This window comes from Equus asinus, chromosome 20 (genome assembly GCF_041296235.1).
Source record: "Equus asinus isolate D_3611 breed Donkey chromosome 20, EquAss-T2T_v2, whole genome shotgun sequence".
NCBI lineage: Eukaryota > Metazoa > Chordata > Mammalia > Perissodactyla > Equidae > Equus > Equus asinus.
Window position 1 is genome coordinate 41,947,889 of NC_091809.1, and position 24,089 is coordinate 41,971,977.

Here is a 24,089-nt window from a genome sequence, read left to right on the forward strand (position 1 = left end):
TGTCCAAGGAGTGACTGTGGGGAGTATGGAGGTATCCTCACAGTGTAGATGAGAACTAGTAATGGAAAGAGAAAGGAAAAGGCCACAGACTGGGGGCCATGGGCCAGCACCTCCCCATGCTGCCATGTTCTGGCACAGAACTCCAAGGAGTCTGAGAATTCTAAATGTGTACTGGGCCTTCCAGGTCACTGTAAAGGTCTATTTCTTAAGGTAGGAGAGTAGAACATATTTTATTTAACGGTTTATTGGCTTGTTCAAAACTAAATATTCAGGGGTAAGTAAGCCTCCTTTTGTAGTCTTGCCTGGGGCCCCCAGATGTTAGGGTTGGGCCTGCTCCCTGTTAATCTGCATCTCAATAATAACTAACACTTATGGAGTACTCCCTATGTATCAGGCACTGCTGTAAGTACTTTATACTATTCTCGTTTTGCCCTCATAACAACACAATGAGACAGAAATCTCCATTTTCCACATGGCAGATATGATCAGAAGCTATACTACGGTGAGGTTTTCTTTACCTGTCTCATCCCATAACAAGACTGATCTACAAAAAAAAAAGTAATAATAAGGGGCCCGCTCCATAGTGTAGTGGTTAAGTTCGGTGTGCTCAGCTTTGGTGGCCTGGGTTCACGGGTTCAGATCCAAGGCACAGACCTATACCACTCATCAGCCATGCTGTGGTGGTGACCTGCATGCAAAATAGAGGAAAACGGGCACAGATGTTAGCTCAAGGTGAAACTTCCTCAAGAGCAACAACAAGTAAAAATTTTAAAGTTCTTTAAAAACACCACATAAGGAGAAATGAAGTCATATTTAGATGATTTTCAGATAATCCCACTACATTTTTTTCCTATCCTGACAAAATGAGCAAGAACCAGGCCAATTTTCAGCCGCCCTGATGGAAGATACTGAACCAGCCTGGACTGGCATCCTTGAGAAGGATGGCATAAAGTCAAGTCTCTTCTGGTAGGTCTAATTCTGGGGCCCTTCTGCCTAAACACTCCAGTGACACATAGTGTGCCCAGGGCTTTCAATAGGAGAGGTATTTCCAAAATGATCTCAGCTTAACCTTCCTATCCTTGTGATCAAGGAAGTTCAAGGATTCTTTGCTCATGTCACAGGAAAGGAAATGGACTCCAAGAGTACTCAAGTGGCTTTTCCAGGAAATTTGAATCTGTCACCAATAAAACCAGGCCTGGGATCTGGGTAAGCCTCTTATTCCCGAGGTACCACCCTCATCTTAGAAGAAAACCTTAGAAAGTGAAAGATACTAATTTACCCATTGGGGTGCCTTCACTCTTCCAAATACACAGAATTAAAGTGTTCTGTCCTTTTCCACAGGCATGCAGTCCATCTAAAAGGTAGTTGTCAGTGTCCAAACCTATTGCCATATCAGTGCTGAAGGACAGTGCTGCTGGGGGATTAGAAATCAAAATGCTACAGCAAATCTAGGATTTCCCTCCTGCCACTATGAATAGGCTGTCAAGAGGCAGCGAGCCTAGCAGGGCTGTTACACGTAGGACAAAACTACCGCATAGTTATTAGTACCCTTGTTTTCTTCTGCCCATAACTGTCATGAGGCATAATAACCTTATATAATCAGAGGGATGTCTTCCCCTCCAAGTGACTCTCCAATTTCTCTCCAGTGCCCCAGGCGTGGTCATTATGGAGATGGAGAGAGCTAGAGCCGCCAGAATTCAGCACTCACAATGTTCCAGCTCTCATCTAAAGGGCTGTTTTTAGATACAAAGCCATAAGAGAGAGGGTAGGTGGGTGGTCCTTTTGCAGACCCATTATCAATAACCACTTGCCAAGGCTGGCCTGCTTTGTCCTTTTATTTAAAAATAGTAAGAGGAGGAGGAGAGGTTGGGGAGGTGGGTGGGAAAGGAATATTTTGCTTTTTTTTCCCTTAAGCTTGAACCTAAGAATTTGCCTCCAGCTTTCTCTTTCCAACCAAGCAAAAAATCTTATAAGTAAAATGAAAAGACAGCCCTATGACTTTAGCAAAATATTTCCAACTTGAAAACTATGCAGAGGGTGGAAAGGGACATAAGATTAGACTATAATTGGAGCAAAAATATTTTTCATCCCGTTTTGGGCATGTGGTTTCTTGTTGCCAGAATGTGCCAAGGCTTCATTCAAGATTCTCAAGACTGTGCCTACCTAGTCCTTACCTGCCCTATCGCTTCCCATATTTGTATCTTCCTGCTCACCATTTTGCACAGTACTTCGGTGAGCATCTTAGGTCAGGTTCCCAGGAAACAGACCGTGAGAGGGAGATTTGAGTGCAGGAGGTTAATTGGGGTGTCCTCTCAGAAACAACACCTGTAAGGGAATAAAAGAAGCAGTTGCAATAGGGGCCACAGGCAGCTCCAGAGCTGGGGTAGCCCCTCAGAGTTACCCTCAACTGGGATGGGGGCTCAGGCTTCTGTATCCCCATACAGTCTGGTCACTGGATGTGGGCTGCTTCCAGTGAGGGAGACATAACCTTGGGCCAGGCAGTTCCCAGAGAAGGATGGAGGTGTGAGCCAGAAACTGGGGGGATAAGTGCCTTGGTCCCGAAGGGGGAATCTGGTTAGTTGCTTTTTACTCCTCCTCAGAATACAAGTTGACAAAGGCAGGCGTCTTGTATGTTAGTGCTCCTGTTTTATCCCCAGTGCCAACAGCAGAAGTTGGCATGTAATCAGTGCTCAATGTATGGTGACTGAAGCCATGTTGAATGAGTCAACGCTTTTTATTCTACATACTTCCTTATTGTCTTAAACATGTAGGAGAATGTATTCATGTAAAACATTTTCCCTGGAAATATTTAAACAAGTATCTCCTAAGTCCTAAGGATGTTCTCCTATGTAACCATATTGAAATGATCACGTTTAAGAAATTGACATTGAGAGAATGCTACGATCCAATGGACAATCTATAGTCAAAATTTTCCAGTTGTCCTAATAGTGTACTTTCAGCTTTTTCTTTCTTTATTTTCAAGTCCAGAATCCAGTCTAAAATCACACATTGCATTTAGCGGTCATGTCTCGTTAGTATCTCCTAATCTAGAAAGTTCCTCAGCCTTTTTTCGTCCTTCATGACATTGATATTTTTGAAGCAGTTGGACTGGTTGTCTTGTGCAATGTCCCTCAGTTTGGATTTTCTGTTTCCTCATGATACATTCAGATTAAACATTGTTTTTTCAATCAAAAATTCCATGTGTTATTCCCTAGGTGTGTATGTGGAGAGGCCCAGAAGACACCCAGGATTGCTTGGGACATGATTATCCAAGATAGATGAAGCTCATTAGTGGAAGTGTAGGTGAAGAAACAAGCATTCTCACCTTAATTTTTTTTCTAATTTTTTTCTGATTACAAAAGTAATTATTGTATAAATTTCAAACAATGGAATGAATGGTGCAGAAAATAAAGTGCTCCTATAGGCTTATTCCACTGAGTTGACAACTATTATAGCATGGAAGTATATTCAGCCAGATTGTTCCTTATGCATTTATTAATTATCTACCAATCTGAATATTTATCCGTCTACGTATCTACGTATGTAGATAGATAAATATTCATGTTTACACACTTTAAACTGCTTATCTATGTATACTTATAAATTACCTATGTATAACAAATACATAAAGTAGCAGTAAGTAAACATATAAAGACAGATTGCCTTTCTAATTAAAATTCCTAATTTAATTATCTTTTAAATTATTTTTTTGCCTTTTAAATTAAATTTTTAACGTTTTTATCAAGTATTTATAGCTTAAAACGTCACGCTGTTCTCCAAGGCTTGAGATGGAAACCAGCAGTTCCCTGCCCCACTTCCTGCCAATCTCCGGTTCCCACGTCTCTAGCTGTTCACTTTAGGTTCCTTTAGCTATTTGCTTCTGTGTTTCTAGATACCTTACTTGCACTGTTCTTTCTTGATTTTCAGTTTTAGATATTTTCCATTGATTTTCCGCTGTGGAAATGAGCATGTGGTTATCTTACACTCGTCCCCCATCCCTCACATGCATGCGTAAGTGCACACACACTTCCTTTCTCTTTGTTCTATAGCTAAACCAAATATACTCGTAATCTTGGTTAGATTACAGTGTAATGTCCACATTGTAAAGACTGTGTAATTATTGTTCAGGTAGCTGTGCAGGGTCCTAGACTTTCCTTTCTTTTTCTGTACAATTTTTGTTTTGCTTGATAATAGCGTTCCTGTTCCTTCCTTTGTGTACTTTTCTGACTACCTTGCACTAATTCATTCCCAGACTCTCAGCCAGCAGTATAAATCTCTTCTCATATTCATTTATAGCAAGTAATGCATCAGTTTCCTGTTCCTCTTGTTGACACACCTTCTGGCCTCTCCTCCTGGTTGCTCTCTAGATCTACTGCACGGTGGGCATAATGGAATCTAAAAACTCCTTTCACCATAATTCTGGGGACTCCTTTCTCCTCTCCATGTTGTATCCCTGTTTACAAGATTCCATGTCTGTCTCTTTCTTGGTTTACACCCTTATTTTGATGGAGAACATCCTCCAAAAGCTTTCCAAAAGAGGTGCACGTGAGATAAATTTTTGGGGATCTTGGACAACTGTGACTTGCACAACATCTTTCATCCTCTCATTCCACGATATTACTGATACTTTTCCCAAATATAGAATTAAAGGTTGGAAATAACTTTCCTTTGTGATTTTTAAGGCATTGCCCTAATCTTGTCTTGCTTCCAGTGTTACTCTTGAGAATCTGGTACCATTCTGACTTCTTATCCTGTACATGTGATCTGCTTTTTCCATCAGGGAGCTTTTAAAGTGTTCTCTTCTTCCCAGTGGTCTGAAATTTTACTCTGTTGTATGCTGATGTGAGTCTTAAGTCACTGAGTGTGCCGGACACTGTGTGGGACCTCTCAGTACAGAAACTCACGGCCTGCAATTCTGGAGACTTTTCTTGAATTAGCCCTTTGATTAATCCTTTCCCTCAGTTTTCTCTTTCTACAATGGCTGCTATTTGGATATTACACCTCTATGACTAATTTTCTATTATTTTCCCCATTTTTTCTCTACTATTTTCTACCTTCTGGTTTGTTTTTATTGTTATTCTACTCTCTGAGGCTGTTCTTCAAGTTTATCTTTTAATCCTTCTACTAAACTGTTCGTTTCTGCTATCGTATTCTTAATTTCCAACAGCTCTTTTTCCTTCTCTACACATTCCTGTTCTTAGTCTCTGGGTGCATTTTTTTCTTATTCCTTGGAAGATAATAACTAGATTTTTCCAATTTTCTTCTGCTCCTGCACTGTTTCTGTTTTCTCCAAATTCTTCTTCCTCTTCTTGTTTGTATTATTTAGCTATTGGCGCAAAAATGCCACATGATGGGTCATCCCCAAACTCATTAGTTTATAGTAATAAGCATTTATTTCTTACTCATGAGTCTTCATAAGGTAGCCTGTGGGTTGGCTGTCAGGTCTCTGCTGTTATGTTTCTCACTCTTCTGGGACCAACCAGCTATCCAGGATGTGTTCTCATGTCGATGGCAAAACCTCAGGAGCGCAAGGCCCAGCATCGAAGCTCATTTCAATCCTTTGCTCATGTCACATCCACAAACATCCCACTGGTCAAAGCAAATCCCGTGACCAAATCCAACACATTGGAATCAGGTTGTATGTTTGTCCAAAACGGAAGAGAGAAAGGGTAAATATTTGCTGAATAATAAACCAAATTTTCATTTATGCTTCTTGTGTTTGTTTTGGTTTCCATCTTTCATGACAGAGGCTTTCCTAAAATGTTTGGTGAGCCTTGCCAGGTCTGCTCATACTTAAAAGTGTGGCCCAGAAAAACTGATTGAGAAGCTTTATGGGAATGGGCTGGACTCGTTGACTGGTGAACTACGTAGGATAATCTGGCTGGGCTGTTTCACTGGGGGACCACCACTGGTAAGTATCAGTGTATTTTGTCCCTTGAGCAGCTCTGTTTCTAAGAGAAGAATCTTCCAAGATCCTGCCTGTATAACGCTGGCTTTCAGCAACCTTGGAATCAAGTGGAAGAAGGGGCCCGGGCTTTCATTATTTCGGTAACATCCCTATTTTCAGTATGGTTCTCCTGCCTCAGCTGGACCTGGTATTCTTGATTCCAGAATGTCTCTGGTTCAGCCCATACAGAAAGTAAACCCTTAGACTTCTCCTGGTTGGTGGGGGGAAATCGCCAGCAGAGTGAAGTTGAGGTGGGAATCGAGGTCTATCTGCTTCTTACATAGACCTTCAACAAATGTTCCCATTTCTAGATCACCCTGGACACCCACCCTCAGAGGTACCTTGTGCCACTCATTTCTGAACCATTCAGGAGCTCCATAGCGCGAATGTATTTACGTCTGGGCTTCTCCCACTGCAAATTTAAGATTTAGATTTACCTAGTACATGAAATTGGGCTATCAACTTTCCAGTTTCCAAAATTTTATTCTGTCATTCCCTTTCCTGTTCTGTCTCATATTGTGGATTTGTGCATTTTTCTATTCTCTCTGTTACTTTAGTTTAGGACAGAGTGGCACTAGCACAAATGTTTAATATAAGATATTCTACCAGAAGTCTCTCAACTTATTATCATTTTTTAACGATCCTGTTTATCTAGAATCTCTTTTGATATCGATGTGGAAAAGACTTTTTGCTTATTTTTATTTTTGTTGTACACAACTCATTTACTCAATCCTCTATTTATGGCCATTTGGATTATTTCCAACCCTTTATTACTAAAATAATGCTACGGTGAACATCTCTTTGAACATTGGTAGGCATGACCGCCGGGCTCTCCTCCTTCCTTATCCAGGAATACAAACCTCACATGGCAGTCAGCTAGTTCACGAGCAATCACCCCCTGACATGTGCCCTCCCCCGTCCACTTTGCAGCTGTTTGGCTGATCCCTGATGCATCTACCATTCGGGAACAAAAGTAGCTGAGATTAAATTGTTTAAATCTGTGCTTCAAACAGTCGGGGCAGGAAAGAAGCTAAAAGTCCTGTCTAAGGCACTGAGTACGAATTTCTCCTTTTGGTATTATATTTATTTCACTCCCAGTGTTGGTCACATGTCAAGTAGGGTTAAAATGCAAGGACAAAACAGAAACAAAGCCGAAAAGACAAAACAGAGAACCCAGCACCCGTTATCTTCTTCTCAATGTTTTGTTTAATCCCACTTGGGTCTACTTAACTTCACTAAAAAGAATGATGATCACTTGTGCATTTTTATAAATAGTTAGGGAATCTATACTATATTTAAAATAGAAATTACCCAATGGAATGGGCATCATTTTTTGAGCGTTTTCAAGATCCAAGAGCTTTATATGCATTATCTCATTTGGATGCTCTCAACTCTTTGTGATGGGTGTTTTGATTACACCCATTTATTACCCCCATTTTATAGAGAAGGATCTGAAGCTAAGAGAAGGTGGAAACATTGCCCAAGGTCACAGGCTCATAAGTCATGGGATTTGAGCCCAGTATTCTGACTCCTGAGCCCACGCTATTTACCACAATACCTACTTTCATTTCAATTTACCTTCCAATCTTTATTCACATGCATGCACATATTTACTGTTGTATTAAACTGTGCAAAGTGTGTTGTACTCCGCTCTCTCTACTCCCACTTATCATATCAAATATGTTTCCATGTTTCCTTCAGCAGCATAATTATAATTTGCATTTTAATAGGCTTATAATATTTCACTGAATCATCATAGCATCATTTACCAAACCATTTCCTTCTGTAGGAGTTTTATGTTTTCACTATCGTTGGTCAACGTAGATGACGCTGTAATAAACTTCTTTGGGCTCTCAGCTTTTGCTTTAAAAAAATATATTTCCTTAGGATAAATTCCTAGCAGTGGGATTTGCCACATACAATATTGCTTCCCAAAGAGTACTAACGTACAGTACTACCAGGAGTGAATTAGTAGACCAATTTCACTGTATTCTCACTAAAATTAGCCTAACAGAGTACTTTCAAACAGGAATATAAAATAAATCGTGTACTATTATGATTATTGTTGCAATGAAGATTATTACCAGAAATCAAATTGTCCTTGGAGCCTCTACCCCTCATTTCTCTGTGATTCCCTTCCCTGTTGCTTTAATATCCTCATCTGAAGTTGCAATGTTGAGTTTGGCTCCATTATGGGACACCGGCAACATGGATACATACTACTAAAGGCAGTCCATTGTTTAGATGCCAACAGCTGGCACTAAAATTGCTCCTTCTCCTGACTTCCCAATTTCTATCTCCCTCTCATTTACATGATACACAAAAAAAATTGGGAACATTTAGGCTCCTGTCTCCCCATCCCCTCATCAGTTTCCACAACTTACACAGTGTCTTTTCCAATGTTGACCCATCCTCTCCATTCCCAAAGCCACTACACGGATTCTGATCCTCATCAGCACTTGCTTGTACACAGTTTTTGTAGCAGGACTCCATTTTTACCCTAATCCATCCTACATGCAGCTCCCCCGTGAACCATCCTAATGCACAGACTCTGATCATGCGCTTTCTCTGTCTCAAGGTCAGCACCAGTTTTCGGTAGCCTCAGGAATGGTGTCCAACCTGTGGTATCTAGTGGACTTCAAAATGTGCTCCTTCCTCCTTCCCAGACTTCCCCTCCACCTCTCCATCCAGTCCCCTGGATGCCTCATCAGTCCTTGGAACTTGGTCTTTCCAGGTCTAACGAGGGACCTCAGCTGGGTAGGAGCTATATGCAGAAGCTTGGGCCCAATCCTCCCCCCTATATTTATTTGTGTCTACTGCTTTGAATCACTCTTGGGCTGGGGAGCCTAGGAAAGTCTCTTCTGCATCTTTAAAGCCACCAATGAATATTATGACACAGACTTTTAGCAGCTTTTCTGTCTCGAATCTTGCCAACTCCCTTTCCCAGTCTAGCCACCACACAGCTGCTAGAGTGCTCTCTCTACCTGCAGGCTGGCTCGTGTCCCTCCTCAGCTTCCCATCGTCTCTGTAGGGTGTCATCCCAGGCCTTTTAGGAGCTGATCCCTCTCTATCCCTGCAGGTTTGTCAACCCAGAGCTCCATCCTGCTCACCCTGCCTCCAGCCCTCTGCCCCAGCCTCACATACCTCCTCAGAGGTCCTTAAATGGAGGGGCTCTTGTGTACCTCCAGGCCACGCCACAGGCACGGGCCTCTGCCTAGGGTGCCCTCTCATTCCTTCACTCTCCTGGCAGACTTCTACCTCATGGCTCAAGTCCAATGCCACCTCCTCTGGAAAGCCTTCTGAGACCTTCACGGATAGAGTCGGCATTAGGGATTTCGTGACACCATGGACTTAGGTTTATGCTCTCATTAGGTGATACTGATTGGTTAGAATCTGTCTCTCCACTAAATATGAAGTCTTCTAGGAAAGGGACCGTGTCTGATTCATTTTGGCTTTCCCAGTGCCTGGTATCATCTTTGGCATAGGTAGTTGCTTCTGGATAAAAGTGTGGCTAGAGCCCTGCCTCCCCTAAATGGGATGGGCCAAATCTCCAGCCTGATAATCTCATGGAAGAATCCAACTGTGTAGAATGGGAAGATCTAGCTTGGAATAAAAGTGGACTCTGACCCCTGTACTTCCATTTCCCCTGTCTCCATTAAGGAAAGCACTGGAAAGTTCTCCAGGAGCCTCTTGGTTCTGGATAAAAAGAAGAGGAAAGAAAGCAGAAGCTGTTCCAATCACTGTGGAAGGAGAAGCTTGGGGATTTTGTCCAGGTCCACACATCTCCAGACTCAGGGAAAAGGGAGGAGTAGCTGGGTGGGCAGGAAATGATCAAAACTGGAAGTTATTACCTGATAGTCTGCTTTCAATGGGCTGTGTTTCAGTTTCGAAAACAAAGGTTTGCAGATCTGGAGAAAAGCATGCAAGGGGTGTCTGTGTTGCCCCAAAGCATTTAGCCACTGTACACCTGAACAAATCTGAGGTTCTGTGAATCATGAAGAAGGGAGTGAGCTGGGTAACAAGCTGTTGTCGTCCGGTGCAAACCCTCCTCACACTCTTGTGCGATGCTGGGCCTGGGACACTGTAGCCTCATTTCTCCTTTGCCAGTGGGTCCCTGTTAATTACCACCAATAGGGACACCAGAGGGAGACTGGAAGGCAAGAGGAGGGGACAGGCATCTTTCCAATCTTGTTTGCTTGATATCTGCCAACATCACTGCCACGATGCTGCTTCACCCAATAGCAGCAACTGGTTTCAGGAGCAACTCGTTCCAGTTTCCAGGGGTCTTCCCTTCTCCCTGACCCAGCCTCATGGTGCCCTCTCAGATGTGCCTGCCCAGTTTGCTGATACTCAGATGCCTGGGTCCCAGTCCTTCAGCCCTTCCTCCGGTCTCCTGAGATACCAGCCCTGGCAGGCAGCACAGCCTTTCTGGGGGGCCTGGGGCCACCCCGTGATGCTCCTCTTCTGGGCTTCTGAGTCCGAATAGCCTCAATCTCTTCTCCTTCTTCCTCCAGCTGCTTCCTGCAGCAGCTGTGTCTATATCGCCTCTTTCTCCCTCTTGCTTTTTCTTTTTTTTTAAGATTGGCATCTAAGCTAACATCTGTTGCCAATCTTTTTTTTTTCTTCTTCTTCTCCCCAAAGCCCCCGAGGACATAGTTGTAGGTCCCTCTGGTTGTGTTATGTGGGCCACCGCCTCAACATGGCCTGATGAGCGGTGCCATGTCCGCGCCCAGGATCAGAACCGGTGAAACCCTGGGCCGCCAAAGAGAAGCGCAAGAACTTAACCACTCGGTCACAGGGCCGGCCCCCCCTCTTGCTTTTTCAGTTTTCCAATTCTTGTCACAAGTTTCCCATATTAAGTGATCTATGTTAAAATAACTGCTATGGTTTCCGTTTTCCTGATTGGACCCTGACAGGTGCAGGGACAACCATTGTTGGGAAGCTGCCACTAATGTCCGGCTTGATTGCCATTTTAGAGTCACCTCTGATCATGGTGAATTATAACAATAATGATCACCATTTACTGACTATCTGTGGATGTCATATACCATGTGACAAGCTTTGAGTGTATTATGAGAGACAGAATATCCAGGACAACAGCCAGACCGTATGTGACAACGGAACCCCGACCCACAACCTCTGCAGCAGCCAGCGCGAGAAGACAAACCACAGCCTCTGCAGTGATCGGCCCAGAGCGGGCAGGACTTGGTCACTGACTGCCAGCTTCCCTAATTCTGCCCCTGCTTCCAACTCGGGACCAATCAGAGAGAACCAAATACGCCCCCCAAACCAATCATATGAGATGCCCCACTTTTAGTCAGCCCACCTCCAGCTTCCCCATGCCACTAGTGTCCAATCAGAGCGTACCTGGAGCCTTCCCCTTGTTTCATTGCCTGCCTGTGTCTCTAACCAAACTAAGACAAGGTGGCTGGCTCCCTTCTCAATAGCAAGATCTGTTTGTTCTGATTTGGGTGATCTTCATTTATTTCCACAATTAGGTTTATTTCTTACTATCATCCATCAAAAGAGACATAATTATGTCCATTTTAAAGATGAGGAAACTAACACTCAGAGAGACCAAATGATTTCCCCAAGTATTTAACAATTAAGGGACAGATCCAGGATTCAAACCCAGGTAAGTCTGACTCCAAACCCTGAACGGGCCCTATCACACCTCTGTCATGCACTGCTCACCTAGTGTTTATGGTGTCCTGCCGTGATTGTGTCTGAACAAGGCTGTCTCCCTGAGCAGCCTGTGCCTCTCTCAACGGTAGGAAAGACACCTTATAAACCTTGTATTCTCAGCACCTACTCAAGGCGTGACACATGGTTGAGGCTCCTAAATTCAGAAATAGGAAATAGGAAATGTTCTGATTATCCTTCCCAGACAGGTGGCTGAGAAACACCTTGAGAAGGAAATAAAATCAGTTGAGTGAATGGTCTGGGCTGTACCGAACCCTCTCATTTTCTTCCTGGGCTGTGGTGTAGACCGTGGACACAAATATGGAAGAGACTACCACCATCTGTGCATTTATGGGGCTTACAGCCAGGTATCAGTGGGACCAGGCATCTGAAAGAAGCGGGAGCCAAGGCATCCTTGTGCAGTACTTGCATGAGGTCAAAGCCAACAAAATTGTCAACGTCCAAAAGTCAGTCATCACAGTGACTTAGAATTTTGCAGTTGTATGAAGTGGGTGGTTGCCTCATTGGTCTCCTCCCCATGCACGAGTATCTCCCGTGCTTGGGGAAAACACCTGTTTGAGGACCTGGAGAAGGGAGAGACCAAAAGCCCTACCCAATCTCATCACTGAAATGCCAGGAGGACCTGCAGACACTGGGGTCTGCCACCAGGTGGCACTAGTGCTGAGCTAATGCGGGCTCTGGCCTTCCGCCCATCCTTCCGGAGAGGCCGCCACATTTATCAACAGAGGCCAGTAATGGGAAGTAAAATAAAAACTGGAGCTGCAAATAGGGCAGCTCTTATAATCCCACAGCGAGCCTTTTATGTGATTGTGACTTTCATCATTAATAGCGCATTTGTTCTGCACCAGAGGCCTGAATTAGCAGTGGTTTAAGAACTGAAACCAGCCTGACGTTTGGACTACACTGTGCAAGGTCACCAGGGCTCTCAGAGAAGTGACCTGAGCCGTCTCCCAGCAGGATCAATGTAAATGACGCTTTTCTTTGATTAGCTTCTTTCTGCTGCCCTGGGTTCTCAAAATTACAGGTTTTCTAGGGATACAGTTTAATTACATAATTGTACAAAAATAATACTTAATAAAGTACCAAGCAAACAAAAATGACAGCAACATTTCCCAAGCCATTTCCAGCTCCTGGAGGCAGCGTGCTATAGGCAAAAAAGTGGGTCTTGAAATTGAACTTGGGTTCAAATCGTAGCTTTGCCTCTTCCTAACTTCACATCTTTGGGCAAGTTTTTTAATCTCTCCAAACCTGTTTCTTTACCTATTAAGGTGGGATAGTAAGTTCTACTTTGTAGAGCAGAGAGGGTTAAATGAGGTGTGGCATTTGTAAATGCCTAGTACAGGCATGCCACATAGTAGGTATGTAGGAAATGAAACCCCTTCCCCTGTCTACCAAATGGCAGGCTTTGCATCAATAAAGTGGATACGCTGCCCTTTTGCAGCCTGCACGCCCAGGATTTCATTCCTTTGAAATCATTCCTCATCTACCGTTGCATTTGGGCTTGCAGGTTTTGGAAAACAGGTACCTAGAGCAGAGAGCTGTGTGGGACGGAGGGGTTTTGTTTAAAACACAGATTAAGGATAAATGCAGACCATGGCAATCACCGTCCGTACTAGCACCTCCTACGTGGCTTGTTTTCAAAAGCCTTGCACTGCCCTGAAGACAAGCTCTCTGCTGAGGCAGAGGAGGATCAGCCAGCATCCTTCCTGCTTTAGCTTTATCACCTCAGACAGGTGGAAGTTGGATTGTGGGTTTGGTCTGGGTTCAGGTGGGCAAAACGGAAGGACAACGTGTGGTTTTTAAATATCTGTGGCCTCTCTCCAAGTCTTCTGGAGGTCAGAATACATCACAATTTCTCACTCTCTCCTAAACACCCAGCCGGAAAGCCAGGTGGGAGCCAGGTGCTCTGGGTCTGGTGTGGGCACAGGTAAAAGCACTTGACCTCGATTCTGCACACTCGGGGTCAATTCCTGGCTCTGCTACTGTTGTAAGGAATTTATCTGCTCTTTGTCCCCGGTTCCTGGGATGGAGCTTCTAGAACTGGTGAAATTTCCCAAGTGATAGGAGGGTCTGTTGTTTATGAGCCCCTTGGATCACAACTGAGTTTATGGTAATATGATGGCTCAGGATGCAGTGGAGGCTGGTTACCTGAAAGACCAACCATGTGACTAAAGGGTTGGGGCTTTGAGCCTTGGGAGGAGTGGGGGGCTGGAGATGGAGCTGTCAATCACGCCTATATGACAAAACCCCAATTAAAAACTCTGGACACTGAAGAGCTGCATGAGCTTCCTGATTGGTGAACACATCGATGTGCCAGGAGGTAATGTGCTCTGATTCCATGAGGAGAGGGCACAGAGCTCTGCATTCAGGACCCTCCTGGTCTTGCCCTATGTGTCTCTTCATTTGGTTGGTCCTGATTCATATCCTTTTAGAATAAAACTATAATTGTAAGTATAGAATTTTCCTGAGTTGTCTAACAAATTATCAAACTTGAGGGAGGCAAGGGGAATTCCCCAGATTTGTAGCTAGTTTGTCAAAAGTGTGGGTGGCCTGGGACTTCCCCTTGCAGCTGATGTTTAAGTGGGGGCAATCTTGTTGGGGACCATGCCTTTAACTTGTGGGGTCTGCACTAACTTCAGGTGGTTAATGCAGAATTGAATCACAGTTCACCGATTGGTATCAGAATAGGTATTTACAGGGCTGGCCCGGCGGTGTAGTGGTTGGGTTTGTGCACTCCACTTCATCAGCCCTGCGTTCACAAGTTCCTATCTTGGGCATAGACCTACACACTGCTCATCAAGCCGTGCTGTGGCAGCATCTCACATACAAAAAGTAGGGGAAGATTGGCAACAGATGTTAGCTCAGGGCCAATCTTCCTCAGGAAAAAAAAAAAAAAAGGATAGCTATTTACAGCTATCTGATCTCTGGCAAGTCATTCACCTTTAGTTTAGTTTAGTTTCTTCATCTGTAAAGCAAAACTGGCTGTGATGACTATCATAACCACCCACAATGAGACAGTATCAGCAGAAGTGCTTGGTAGACTGCCTGGTGCTATCTATGCCTATTCCTGTTCCTACTGACTCACCTGCTGACCTTAGGCAAGTCCAGGCTCCCTGGGCCTCAGTTTCTATATCAGCAAGCTGGGCCCCCTTTGTTCCTATACCTCACAGAGTTTTTACAGGGTCAAACTGAAATCATCAGTGTGAGAAAGTTTTGCAAAATACTTCATCTTATTTTCAAAATAAAGTTTCTACCTCTTTTTCTAATTTCTAAATGCATCACCCAACAACAGCTGAATTCATTTTCACTGAATTTGGAGAGTGTTTGGGACAGTCAGGCTTAAAAAGACAGGCCACAGATAATAAATGAAATTCACTCCAGAAAGCCCCAGGGACCCCTCACAGAGCTAGACAGTCATCCTCCTGAGGAGCAGAAGCTAAAGGACAATGAGAGGTCTTAGTGAGGGCCCTCTGCAGGGTACCACAGACACTGAGATGCTACATCAGGAGAAAACAAACAGGGGTCTTGACGTGAATCCCAAGAGGGGCAGATAGTTAAAAATCACAAGTGCTGGTTTGCTGTCGATTTATTTTTCACATGATGGTTAATGATTCTTTCCAGTATCTCTGGGCAGACCAGCTAGTAGGTAAATGTGAATCTGATATAGTTATAGATTCAGATAGATAGGTTATAGAGATCTAGTTGAGAGGTTTTTCAAAATTAAGAGACTCATGAATAAATTCCTTTCCTTCTTTATTCCAATTTGATGCCTCTAATCAGCCAGGATGGCAGGGGGGTAGGGAGGTGCCTCTCTTCAGTTCAATATGATGAAGCAGGCTGAAATAGGCTGGTTGGTGCCCAAGTTTTGTGCTGGGACCCTAGCATATGCAAAGGGGAATCCCCTCCTACTTCCTACCACCTGCTCCGCCTCCTGTGGGAACTTGGATCTGTTCCCAGTCTAAGTGGGATCCTGTTGGAGGCTACTACCCACGCCACTGCCCTCATGAGAAGCCTGGGGGTCTCTCTCTTCCTCACCCCCTACTTCTAAGCGACTGGCAAGTTCGGCTTATTCTACCTCTGAAAGATATTTGTCAAATCCATTTTCTCTTCTCCAGCCCTTTGGCTCTGAACCTTGTTCAGGCCCAGGCAGGCCTGAGTCTTTGGTTGCACCTCCAGCTACACACAGATTTGTTCAGGAAACTGAGGGGCTGAGATCGCAGTTTGGGGGCAAGGGTGGGCGGTTTCATCAGTGACTTTAGCTTGAAGGAGTGAGGAAAGCAAAAGCTACCAACATCTCTGTCTCTTTGCCAAACACATCTTGGTAAACTGAGAGGCTACTGTGAACTCTTATGACCCTCAGATTTTGTACCAGTTTTATTCAGAGTGTATAACTGCTTTGCTTTTATCCAATTATCCCTAAATACTCTTTAAAGAATGTCACTATCCCTAGACTTTTGGCCTGAAGCAATCAAAGAGTAGATTAGGACTTACTGGGTGAGGGGTGTGAGTGTCGTAAGGAGGAGATGGGAGAGCACACACCGGAGCCTAGGCCTGCGGTCATCGCCACACCAGCAACTGCAGCAACTCAGGCTCCACCCATTTGAATCTCCTGACTCTGAATGAAAGGCAGTTAATTTCAGGGTTTAACCTAACATCTTTGCAATTACAGTGATTATCTGAGCCACTTGCTAGAGAGTCAAAATGAGGTCTCAGAGGAGCTCGGGTCTAAGGTATATTCTCAAAATGTGCATTACCCCATGAATACAAGTGAGAGGATAGAAATAGACTGGGGATGGGGGAGTCTTTGGAAAGTACCAGAAGATGAAAGGACACGAAGAGTAGGGGAGAGGAAGAGAGCAGGATGCAGCTCATTGGACCAAGATTCCACTTGATCCCAACCATGGGGACATTCATTTGTGCCCTCAAGTCTTCCACAAACCTGTCTTGAGCATCTAATAGATGCCGCACCTTAAGCTAGGCATGGTAACACAAAAACAGATAAAAATAATCTCTGTCCCTAAAGTGTTGTCTGGAAGAGAAGTCGAATATGAAAAAGATTGAGAATCAAGATGGAAGAGTCAGGAACCATCCACAGTTAAGTTCCCACGTTTGGGACCAGTACCACTACTTGGTACTTTTCCTATGTGGTTATTTATTTAATCCTCACAACACCTTAGTGAAATTATTATTATATCCCCATTTTATAGATGAAGTAACTGACGGTGAGAAGTTAAATTACCTGCCCAAGCCACACAGCTGTTAAGAGGCAGAGCTAGGATTCAAACAGGGGTCTTCATTTCCAAAACCTGTGTTCCCTTCCCTATTCCATTCTGCCTCCGATATATTAAAAATCCACACTCGGCTTAATTCCTTCTGCCTGGAAGCCTCTGCTCACATTGTTGATCTTCATCTTCATCCTATTATCTCCAGGCACATCTTACAAATTGTCATCATTTTCCCTTTCCAAGCACAGGCAATGCAGATTTGTTAGCTGGAAAGAGACCAAAGCCGTTCTCCATGTAAAAAAAATTCTTTCCCTCCATAAAGTTTTAGAAGGAGGAAAAGATACCCAAGATAAACATTATAACGTAAAGAATGAAGGGGCGGAAGAATAAACCAGCCTTCTTCCGGTGAGGGACCCTCATTCTGAAAGAAAGCTGATCTGCCATCTGTCCTGTATTTGTGAAACCTGAACTACTTGCTGTAACCTAAATAGAAGCTCTCTGGAAACCCTGCAGCTCTTCCTGCTCATGAGAAATGAAGTCAAGGAAGAGACTGCAACTCAGAGAATGAGAGTTGATTTCTGGGATGTGAAAGACAAGTGTGGGGATAACTCTGAATGCAGAAGGCTGCAGAGTGAAGAGAGGAAGTGTGAGCTGGGGAAGAGACAGAGAGGGAAAGAGAGAGAGAAAAAGAGAAAGGAAGAAAGGAAAGAAAGAAAGAAGACAGGGAGGGACGGACAGAGCAGAGGAGGGAGCGAGGAGTATTATTTTAAAACTCAAAGCAAGAGGTTTGGTGGTTACCTTCTATTTTTGTGCATGATCCAACTTTTTCTAGAGGTTCCTAAGGAGAAGGTAATGCCACAGTGTCAGATTAATCTTCAAGTTAGTTGTTTGGGGACAGTAGGACCCAATGTTCTTCCCAAGGAATTTACTAACACCACCATGGGACAAACTATTTCTGCTTTGATGTTTTTTTCTCTTAAGAAAGCACACGTTCTGCCATACTGTTCTGATCATCAGTCTCTTAAAATACTCCCTAAAAATCTGTTTGCCAAATAACTGAGTTGCTGTGATGTCCCCAGGTAGACTTATTCCCAGACAAATTTGGGATCTCTTCCATGGGGTCTAAAGCAGGAAAGGGGCGACCTGTCTGCTCACATGAGTGTCCGCTGTGAGCAGAAACTGTCCTGGGAGCCAGAGAGAAATGTACACAAAGAGCACAGGCCTGGCCCTCAAGGAACTTCCAGGGCCAACAGGAGAGCTGTGACACACACACAGTTAGGCAATCAAGCGGGAGTGGTGCCCTTCACTAAGACAGGGCGCACGGGGAGGATGAGCAAGTCTGGAGGAGATGGGATGAGCACTGAGTCCCAGTTCAGTCAAGTTGAGCTTAGGGGATCACTAAATGAAGTGCAGATGTCCATTTGGTGGTCAGATAAATAGATCTGGAGCTCCAGAGAGAAATCCGGCTGGAGACGAAAACTGAAGCCACAGGAATGAATTGTCTGTGGAATGAGAAAAGAAGGCAGCTTGGGAAACAGTTTATCTCTATTTGAATGAATGACTGAATGTATTATTGTATATTTAGTATACAAATGGAAGTGTTGGGAGTTAAAGCTACAACAATAAGATAAGTTGGCACCAGATTGCCCTTGGAGCCAGGCATCAAGGTGGCAGGGTTCCAGGCTCCCGTCTCCACTTTGTGTATTTTCTGAACAATTTCTAGCTTGTCAATGTTCTGCCAAGTATACTGCCCAGAAGTGAATGCGATATGTTGAACATAGAGGGGAAGACAACATTCCCTCGCTCATTCTAGATTCATATACTCCCACTAATGTGGCTCAAACTTATGTTAAGCTCTCTGGCTGCCACATCACCTTAATGACTCACAATGGACTGACTGCCTGTATTAGTTTCCCATGGCTGCCATAACAAATTACCGCAAAATGGTTAGCTTAAAACAACGGGAATTTATTCCCTCACAGTTTTGGAGTCTGGAAGTCCAAAATCAAGCTGCCAGCAGGGCCATGCTCCCTCTGAAACTTTTAGGAAAGAATCCTTCCTGGCCTCTTCCAGCTTGGGGCGGTGGCCATCCATCCTTGGCTTTCCTTGGCTTTCCTTGGCTTGTAGCTGCCTCAGTCATCATACGACGTTCTCCCTGTGTCTCAGTGTCCAAATAACCCCTTCTTATAAAGACACCAGTCATATTGGATTAGGGCCCACCCTAATGACCTCACCTTGACTTGACTACCTCTTCAAAGACCCTATTTCCAAATAGGGTCATATTCACAGGTTTTGCGGGTTAGAATCTGAACACATCTTTTGGGGGGATACAATTCAACTCATAACACCATAACACCACCAGATAAAAACTGCCTTCAAGTCTTTTATCCCACATGCTGCTGTATCCTTCCTGAGCTTCATCTCAGCACTGAATTACAAGTCTCAATTTCCCTTCAGTGCAGAGAAAGAAGGACACAGCACTATGTAAAAAGGACATTGCTGAAAATGTGAATGCCCAGCACTTCTCCTGAAGCGGGTTTTACAACCTCACAGTGAGAAATCAGAGGAAACAGGACTCCTTCACACTCAGTCCTCAGGTTCTAGCTTTCCACCCCATTTCTGCCTTCCCTGTCTCCAGCTCTGTCTCAGTCTGTCTTTCTGGTTCTCTCCCCACGCCTCTGTCTTCCTCTCTCTTGTCTTCCGCACTTTGCACATGTGCTCACATGCTCACACACACCATTCTGCCTGAGTGATTACAAATACAAATGAGACAGCATAAGAGAGACAAACAAAAGAAACCCTGAGAAGCAGACAGACAACCATTAGTGTTCGAATTTCCAATTCAAAGAAAGCACTGGAAACTGGTGATGAAAAAGTGCTGCTGCCAAAGGTCTAATGTCCTGACTACACTGATCTCTTTTTCTCAACATCAAAAGAGCAATAGAGCTGCCAGGAGCAAAAGTTTCCTAAAAACCAAACAAGCTGTCAGTTGGTTCCATGGTATCAGATTGATTATCTTCCAAAACCCAGGCTTGTGCCTGAACACAAAGGTGCTTAAGTCAAAATATTGTTCTATTTCTTGCCCTCTGTTTTGAAGAAATGAGGATGTCAGCAAGGTGAGTTGTTTGGTTGACGAGATGTTTACAGCCATTTGGCCCATTAAACAAAAAAATCCAACAATGAACACTCTCAAAATTATTCAGAGCACACGTTCTTGCTATTAAAAAAAAGTAATATTTACTATAAATAATTTAAGAAGTGCGTGCTTAGGAAGACTCCCCCAAAACGAAAACAAGAGTAAAAGCCAAAGATCTCTGATTCATCTTTTCCTCCCTGAATCCAGTTCAGCTGCCAGTCTCATGAGCTCTTCCTCTGCCGTGCGTCCAGGGCTTCTCCACTCCTCGCACCCACACTGCCCGCACCCGTATCCACGCCATCCTCACATCTATGTGACTGTGACAAAGTCTCCAGTCTTCTGCCCCCTCCCCTCTCGCTCCCTTACAGCCCATTTGCCAGAGAGAAGCCAGAACGACCTTTTAATAATGTAAACAAGATCACATTACACCCATAAAATCCTTCAATTGTCTCCAGCCACATCCAGGATAAGAAGCAAATTGGCCGTGGCCTCTCTACCTCTCTGTCCCACTTGTTCTCTCTGCTATAAGCTCACCAGCCTTCAGCTAGGTCCTCGGGCGCAGCAAGTCTGCTTTGTTGCAGGGTATTTGCACTTGCTCTTCCTTCTGCCCAGAAGGTTTTTTCCCACCTTGACACGTTTCTGGCTCCTTCTCATAATTAGTCCCCAGATTAAACGTCACCTACTCAGAGCAGCCTTTCCCCACAGCCCCTACTAAAGTAGGGACCTCCCCTATCACCTTGTTTTGTTTTCTTCAAAGCACTCACCAAAATCCAAAAGCGTTTATTTGCTTTCATGTTTCTCTCCCTTCATGAAAGCAGAAACCCCATCTATCCTTTTGAAATCACCGACTCCCTAGAATCTAGAACAGTACCAAGCATGTCCTAAGTACTGAATGTTTGTTGAGTGAATGAATGAAAAGATATTTTAACTTTTATGGCAGATCTAGGGTTAACAACTCTACTATGTAAGCATCTTTATTAATCAGCCAGAAAAATTCAAGCAGACCCAAGGCAGGCTGCAGAAGCTACCAGCCAGGATCTAAGAAAACATTCTCAGTCCAGCCAATAATACTTAGACACTGTCTTTTTCTTTCTCTGCCATTGAAAACGAAGAAGGATATTAAGAAGCCAAAGGGAAAGGGGATTTAAGCCTGCCCATAGGATTGATAATAAGGAAGAGGTCAAAAGAGGAGGAAGAGGGCCCATGTGACTTAGGTGGCACTAAAATGACCAGGCTGAACAAGCCAAGGAGAGGGGCTGTCTCATCTCCTGATAAGCATAGCTGGTCCCAATGAGCAAAGTCTGAGGAATAATTCAGCGTCGTCTGCTTTCTGTCATTTTCTAATCTCCCTTCCCTCCCCTCTTCTCTTTCTGTTTTCTTGTTCGTGGAAGAAATAAGTAGAATTAAAGCAGAATTAAACAAGAGAAGAGAAAAGTGAGGAAGTAGGATATTGAGGAGGAGGGGTATACGGAATGATACATGACAGAATCGCTATTTGGTAAGTGATTGTGGGTGTAATTTTTTAATTTTTATAAAGTAAACATATTACCTGGATAATTTTTTTAATTTTAAAAAATATTTGTATTTTAAAACATGAATTTTTATTTTATATTAAGAAAATATAATCTCGGGGCTGTCCTGGTGGTGTAGTGGTTAAGTTCACACACTCCGCTTTGGCAGCCCCAGGCAGGTTTGGATCCCTGGTACAGACCTAGCACTACTCATCAGGCCACACTGTGGTGGTGTCCCACATAAAGCAGAGGAAGATTGGCACAGATGTTAGCTCGGTGGCAATTTTCCTCACAAAAAAAACCACCCAAAAAACCCGTTGGTCATGAGTGTGGCGTACATATTTGCAGCATCCTACTAGTTGTGCCAAATGTCACATATCCCTGGTAGTCATCACCTGATCCGCACAGCTGCAATCCTGCCATTCTGGTGATAACATTTGTATCTCCCAAAATCAGTACGGGGTTGATGAGAAGTCAATTGCAATAGAAGCTCAGGGCAGGAGAAAGGCGAAAGAAGAGAAAGGCAAGCCCTAGACCTTTCACCAATGACCCTGAGGAGGTTTGAGCCTAGCAAGTTACCTGCTCCCAAGAGGATCCAGTGAGACTGGTTGCCCACACGGGGGCAGAATCCAACCAACTGCGAGCATAGCTATAAAGGAGACCTTCAGAGACTGAGATTGCTAGACGGTGATTAGTTTATATGTCTGTTTTGCTAGCATTTTGACCCCACATACTGAAAGGTCAGAACTGGGTGCCCAATTTCAGAAGTAGCTCCTTGTACGAGGCTAACAGTATCTGGTGTCAACTCTGATGGCCTCCCTGCCCATCACACACAAAATTCAAAGTCTTGTTTCAGAGCCACAGGAAGGTGGTGAGATGACCTAGGTAAAAAAAATCACCTGAATAGAGGATGCCCTTCCTGTCCTAGTGACATCTTAGCCCCACCACCCTGCCCCCAAAGGAAGAGAGTCCCTCCAAAGACAAAGAAGCTCATCTGGAGGCACCAGAGCTGTGACTTTTGAGGTCAGAATTCAGAACCACTTCAAATTCTCAAATCTCAACAGACCACTGGAATCAAACTCTATTTACTCCTGAATCCCTGGTCCCCAAGACTTAGCTTGACAAAGAAAAACAACAAACAATGTGATGAGATATTAAAACCAAATCAAAATAATTTACTCTCCAATTCCACATCCATGGTGTATTTCCTTATCTGTGTTTGTGAATAATACACTCCACCACACCACCAGCGCCACACTTGCACACACGTGTGCAAGTACCCGCCTTTTCCCTGGTTATAAACCCACAAACACACCATGCTGGCCTTCATCTAGAATCAATGGTTTCAAACCAGTGTGCATCAGAATCACCTGGAAGGTTAAAACGCAGACCGTTGGGCCCCACCCCTGGAGTTCCTGATTTCATTCCTGATTCAGCAGGACTGAGGAGGATGTTGACGCTGCCGGTTGCGGGACCACACTTTGAAAACCACTGTTACTATTAACACAATACAGAGGGATTTGTCTCTCTCTGTTCACCACACTGTCCCAAGCACTAGAATGCTCAGAAACAAATACTCACCAAATAAGGGAAAGAAACTCACGTTACTGAGACTACTGTGTGCTGGATGTTTTACATGCATTATCTCGGTTTTTTAATCTGCACAAATTCCTGGAAAGTAGGTATTACTATCCCCACTTTCAAATGAGAAAACAAAGGCTCCCAGAGGTTATTTGACCAAGGTCATCCACGTACCTAGTGTTAGAGCGGGGATTTGATCTGGCTTCAAAGTTCATGCTGAATATTCTTTCATACGAAAAGCGGATGAACTGAAATGAATAAAAGTGTAAAAATGAACAGTTTTTAAGCCAAAGCAAACAAGCAAGCAGTATAGGAAAGCTCTACAGTCACAATTAGTGTCAGAGGTAGACATGAGGTTACCCCAGTGCCCAGGAAACACGCAGCACTTGGAAGAGAGGGGCCAGACTCGGCCAAGAGCTCGCCGACGTTTCAGATAAAGCAGCTACCGGAGGTCATCGCTGCCTCACAGAACAGAACACTATACATTATTCAGGACAGAAAGTAGTTTCTATTTTTGCATTCTGAGAAGTGGTATTCGTATAAAAGGGTGTTAGGGATGTTTGTTAAAAAGCTTTTTACAGATCAGAAATCCCCAACCTGGAGGCTTGATGAATTTAAAAAGTAGAAAAACAAAATGTGATGAAACACCCGAGATGCTTAAACACCCGAGAAACTGATTAACACCCCTCACAGCTTTTAGTTTCTGCCTCAAAGTGGAAGTGTTTGCTTCCTTAAGCATTCTCTTTATGTTTGATTAGGCAAACAGTAAGCATTTGGATTCCGAGTCTTTTGATTGTGTGTGTGAGGCAGAGGGGAGAGTTTGTATTCAAAATATACCTTTTGCATAAAATAATCTTGGTACCCAAAACAGACTCATAGTTGGTATGTCTTGGAGAACCGTTAAACAGATTTTCATCAATAGCAATAATCAATGTGAAAAAAATCTAATTTCAACATATTAGGTAATGCACAATACGATTCAACCA

The 24,089-nt window shown here is 43.8% G+C and overlaps 1 long non-coding RNA gene across 1 annotated transcript; it reads right to left on the minus strand.

The window, feature by feature from the left end:
* Positions 1-253: 253 nt before the first annotated feature.
* Positions 254-23,353, minus strand: LOC139041277 (uncharacterized). Its single transcript, XR_011496118.1, has 3 exons — positions 23,278-23,353; positions 2,175-2,325; positions 254-688 (listed from the first exon to the last, which is right to left on the minus strand). It is a non-coding gene; the product is annotated as an uncharacterized lncRNA (long non-coding RNA).
* Between the last annotated feature and the right edge of the window lie 736 nt (positions 23,354-24,089).